This window comes from Rhagoletis pomonella, unplaced genomic scaffold (genome assembly GCF_013731165.1).
Source record: "Rhagoletis pomonella isolate Grant_MI unplaced genomic scaffold, Rhpom_1.0 Rhpom_scaffold_00009, whole genome shotgun sequence".
NCBI lineage: Eukaryota > Metazoa > Arthropoda > Insecta > Diptera > Tephritidae > Rhagoletis > Rhagoletis pomonella.
In genome coordinates, this window is record NW_023458563.1 from 34,799,852 (window position 1) to 34,805,842 (window position 5,991).

A 5,991-nucleotide genomic window follows, 5' to 3' on the forward strand; every position below is an offset into this window, starting at 1 on the left:
ATATATCAAGGCAAACGACAAAGGCACACAAGTAAGTTTATTAAGTGCAAGTAACACAAAAACTTTACAAAAAAGAGTTGTATTATTTGCAATCATAGCTTCACTAAAATATTATGCAAAATATTTATTCTTTTCTTCGGTTTATATTATTACAGCAACTGTTTACTGATTTTAGCAAGTCTTTCGTTTTTAATAAACACCTCGTATTTACTTGTATGAAGTGGAAAAAGATGAGTATATTTTCTTCCACAGTGGTACTTCGACAGAATTTGGCGTAGTGCCGTGTTTTGACAAAATTGTATCAAACATGTCGATGTAGTACCAATGTACTTTTGAGATTAAAAATGTACCAAAAAAGTACAATTGAACCATCAATTTCCTCACTGATGTACATATGTAACACACGCAGTGATGCCGCTTTGGTTTTTTACCGAAATTGGTAATTTTTTCTTAATTTATCATATTTGGTAATTTGGTAACTTACTTTTCAACTTGGTAACTTTTTCGATTCAGTCCTACATGTAACATAGGTCAAAACAAGTTCTGGTTCCACATTAGGAAGTGAGCCGTAAGCATTTCCTTTAGCAGAAATACCAGGTAATCCTGAAAGTTTCGCAAGGCGAACAGCTCTTCAGCGTTCCTAGGTTACTATTATTGTGTGATTTACAACAAACTGATTAATAGTGGCTATTGTTATATCTACCGATTACTTTTCCAGAAGGTTGTGAATGGTCCTACCTTTCCTTGACAGTTCGTTAGCTTTGCAATTGCTATCAACATTCCGGCGTAACCCAGCAACCAAATGAGTAGAATTCTATGTAAAGATGTATGTACGTTCAAAAGGCTACGGCATTCAGTAGGGGACTTCCCTTTGTCTATGTCTGAGTCGAAAACTTTCAGGATTGCTTTCAAGCATTGAATTTTTTAGATATTTTCGGCCACTTTTTGACATATGCATTTGTGTATATTGATCATAACTGGACAAATGTGGATTTTAAAGTGCTCCGAAATTTTTGTTTAGTTTAAAATAGGTTTGGTAATTTTTTGTTGAATTTGGTAACTTTTTCTAGTAATTTAGTGTAAAAAATAAAAAAATTTGAACTGAACACATGTACGTAAAATATAGCCAGCTAAAAGTCTACACTACATTGCTTATGCATTTGACAGACTTTTCGTTCATTATCTGACAGTCAGTTACGGCAGCTTATACACATTATAGTCAGCCCTAAAGTATCACCGTTATTTTTTATGCCTTGGTTTGTATACAATATTGCTGCAACTTTATCCGTGCTCAATCTGGTCCTCAAGTCAGTTCTACACATTTCTAATCTACTAAATATACGTTCTACTGAAGCATTAGAGAAAGGGCTATATTAGTAATCCAGATATTCTTTTTTTTAATTGGGAAACTTATATGAACCTGAAGAATCTTTTAATTCAAAAACTTTTCCTATAATTTTCTGGATCTAATGAGGAATCAATATGAATATCCTTATGATCGAACAATGCGTGTTCTCTGTTGAAAATACTTATGTATTTAAATATGTATTTGTATTTGTATATGTGCATATAAAATGCACTCATAAGCTTATTATACTTTATTTACCAGCTTCGCATAATTGTAATACTTATAAGCATATTCTTGATACATTAAACGGTCAGTCCACTCATAAACCTCAAACCGTCGTGTTCTTTATTCTCTCTCTACATGGTAGCAGAGCAAGGTTACTGCTGTAGTGTCGGGTGTCGGAATTAAATAAATAAAATAAAAATCAAAAGTGCAAAATCTGCTGTAATAATAAAAATAAAATAACGCTTCAATTAAAATGGAAAAGGGTTTTGAAGTAGAGAAACTCAAAGGCCAGGAAAATTTCCACAACTGGTGTTTCGCAATAAAAAATATATTAGCATTCAAAGGTCTGCATAAGTGTATAACCGATCCTGTCACAGAAACAAACGCTGAGAAATTAACTAATTGCAAAGCCCTGTTAGCTCTAAGCGTAGCGCCATCGCTGTACGTTCACATATCCAGATGTGAAACAGCGCTAGAAATATGGCAGAAACTAAAAAATCTGTATGAGGACAAAGGCTTAACAAGAAAAATTGGGTTATTAAGAGGCCTGATCTCTTGCAGATTAGAAGACTGCGAGAACATGCAATCATACATTGATAGAATTAAAGATAATTCTAATAAATTAAATGAAATTGGTTTTGAGATAAATGAGGATTGGCTGACGGCGATAGTATTGGCTGGTTTAACTGATGCATATAAACCATTTATAATGGGAATTGAAGCATCAGACTCACAAATAAAATCAGAAACAATAATCGCTAAACTGTTGGACTCTGATACCAACACAACCACAAAAAGTGATGCATTTCTTAGTAAAAAAAGGTACGAAAATAAGCAAAAATACTTACAAAAGAAAAAATGCACAACTTGTGGAAAGAAACATGCAGGGGAATGTCACTACAAGAAAAATAATGCACAAAATGGCACAGCAAAAAATGCATTCACAGCGTTATTAACGAAAAGAAATAACGACGACTGGTATCTAGACAGTGGTGCATCGTCTCATATGACACCAAACGATAATTTGCTCACTAGCAAAAAAAATTCACTCGTTGACAAAATAATGTCAGCAAATGGAACAGCTATGACAGTAAGTTGCGTTGGCAAAACATCACTGAATATCAACGGGCAAGAAATTGTAGTTAACGAAATTCTACACGTGCCCGATTTATCAGTAAACCTTCTGTCAGCTGCAAAAATAGTGAGTCAGGGGAATGTAATAAAATTCGATGCAACAGGCTGTACAATACTTAACAAAAACAAAGAAGTAATTGTACAGTGCAAAGCGGAAAATGGTGTTTACAAACTGAAGGGAATCCAAGCAAAATGCTTGTTATCAAAACAAACAAATAACAACGCAATGCTATGGCACAGGCGACTTGGACACATAAATTTTCAAAGTTTAAAGAAAATGCGTGACGGCGCTGTTTCTGGTATTGATTTCAATGACGACGATCATGAAATAAAAAATTGTCAGATATGTCCCAAAGGCAAACAAACAAGAATTCCGTTTAAACAAAGTAACTCAAAAACAACAAAGCTACTCGAACTAATACATTCTGATCTATGTGGACCTATGGAAACGCCATCTATAGGACACGCCAAATATGTATTAACATTCATAGATGATTTCTCCCGAAAATTATTCGTTTACTTTCTCAAGTCAAAATCAGAAGTTTTCAATAACTTTAAAAATTTCAAAACATACATTGAACGCCAAACTGGATCTAAAATCAAAACAATACGGACGGACAATGGTGGTGAATATTGTTCAACTGAATTCGACAAATACTGTAAAGAGAATGGTATCAAGCATCAATTAAGTAATGCATATACTCCTCAGCAGAATGGAATTGCCGAAAGAATGAACCGAAGCTTAATTGAAAAAGCTAAATGTCTCCTGTTTGATGCAAATCTTCAAAAATGTTATTGGGCAGAAGCAACGAATATGGCAGCCTACTTAATCAACAAAAGTATTTGTTCGTCGCATGGAAAAATTCCTGATGAAATATTCTATAAAAAAAAAATAGACATATCTAACCTGAAATTGTTTGGTTGTGAAGCAATGGTTCACATAAACAAAGAAAAACGTAAAAAATGGGATCCTAAATCCAAGAAAATGTTTTTCGTGGGCTATGATGACGACATTAAAGGTTTTCGCTGTATTGATCCAATAACAAAGAAACTGGTTATAAGTCGAGATGTAATATTCTACGAAAAACCTCAACCAAAGTCGACCTTAAAAATCTATAACGACGAAGTGAGGGAAATAAAGAGAAGCGATGAAGACACATTTGAAGAAGTTAGCATAAAACCTGATGAATCGAACGAAGACGTACAAAGTGTTGCGGAAGATGACACCATGATAGAATCACCGAATCAAACCCAAAATGATCCAGATTATGTTCCTGAACAAAGTATTGATGAATCTGAAGAAGAAAGAAGAGTCACACGATCTAAAGCTAAGGTATCTGTACCATCTTTTCAATTTAATGCTTTTGCATTTCTTTCACAGCCATTAACAGTATCAGAAGCTATAAACGGTGAAAAAGCGAAAGAATGGGAAGATGCAATGAATGAAGAAATGGAATCACATAGATCAAATAACACCTGGTCGTTGATGAAACTACCAGATGGAAGAAAGCCTATAAAAGCAAAATGGGTCTTTAAAGTAAAACAAGATGAGGTCGGTAAAGCTGTAAAGTATAAAGCACGACTTGTTGCAAAAGGCTGTGCACAAAAATACGGCATCGATTATAATGAAACATTCTCGCCGGTGGTTAGATACACATCAATAAGGTTTTTAGTGGCTTTAGCAGTAAAAAACGGCTATAAAATCCATCAAATGGATGTAGTGACTGCGTTTCTTCAAGGTGATCTTAAAGAAACAATATACATGGAACAACCAGAAGGTTACAATGATGGCACTAACAAGGTATGTAAGCTAAACAAAGCTGTTTACGGACTGAAACAAGCCGGAAGACAGTGGAACTTAAAGCTCGATTCAGCATTAAAAGAATTCGGGTTACAAAGGTGTAAAACTGATCCATGCATTTACTATGATAAAGAATTGAATCTGATAATTGCAATATACGTCGATGATTTCCTTATACTCTACAAAGGTAGTAATAACCTAGAAAAACTAATGCAGTACCTTAACAAAAAATTCAAAATGAAAGATTTGGGATCTGCTCAAAGTTGTCTTGGAATACGTATCACGCAGAGCAAAAATTGCGACGAAATTACACTAGATCAATCGTCATATATAAATGAAATTCTTGAACGTTTTGGTATGCAGGATTGTAAGCCAGTGGGCACACCATGTGAAGTAAGTCAAAAATTGACTGAAAAATGCATCACTGAGAAAAATGATCTGACGGGGAAAATACCATACCAAGAAGCTGTGGGCAGCCTTTTATATTTAACACAAGGAACTAGACCGGATATAGCATTTGCAGTAAATAATGTAAGCCGGTTTAACTTAAAACACTCAAATGAGCATTGGCAAGCTGTGAAAAGAATATTTCGATATTTAAAAGGCACAATTGATTTCAAACTAAGCTATCGAAAAACTGATGATGTCAACTTGGCAGCATTTAGTGACGCTGATTGGGCAGCAGAAATCGACGGCAGAAGATCGTGTTCCGGCTATGTATTAAAAATGTCCAATGCTGCTATAAGTTGGTGCAGCAAACGGCAACCAATAGTTGCTTTATCAAGCACAGAAGCAGAATACATCGCATTGTCTTCAACAGTACGAGAAATAATATGGATGAAAATGTTAGCCAAAGAAGTTGATAAAAACTTGGTTGAAACTACTAAAGTTTTTTGTGACAACCAAAGTACTATCAAATTAGGCTCGAGCGAAGCATACAGACCAAGGACGAAACACATTGATATCAGATATCACCATATACGTGAAAAAATCGATGAAGGTTCAATCAAATTGGAGTTTCTTGGCACTCAACAAATGGCAGCTGATTCGTTAACAAAAGCAGTCAGCAGAGAAAAAACAAAATTTTGCGCTGAACAAATGGGCTTAAGCTCATAATAAAATAAGACAATAATTAACATTTATAATAATTATTGTTTTACTTACAGTTATCCAATATTATACAACATGGGAGGCTGGTTTTCATCGGAGCAGCAGAAATCCAACAACAATGGAGAAGTACAGAACAATATCAATATTAGTGAACCTGTTCCAATACACAACCAAGAAATCTTGATTATGTTAGGGATTATTTGCATTCTAAAAATAATAGAATTTCTATACTTTTTATATCGATTACATTATCGTAAAGTTAAAAGACAGTATCAAACTCAAAAAGTATAATACACTGTAAAACAAAATCTTGCTAAAACCCAAAAAAAAAAACTGTAGTATAAAATTAACTTCAAATTACATTAAAAAAAAA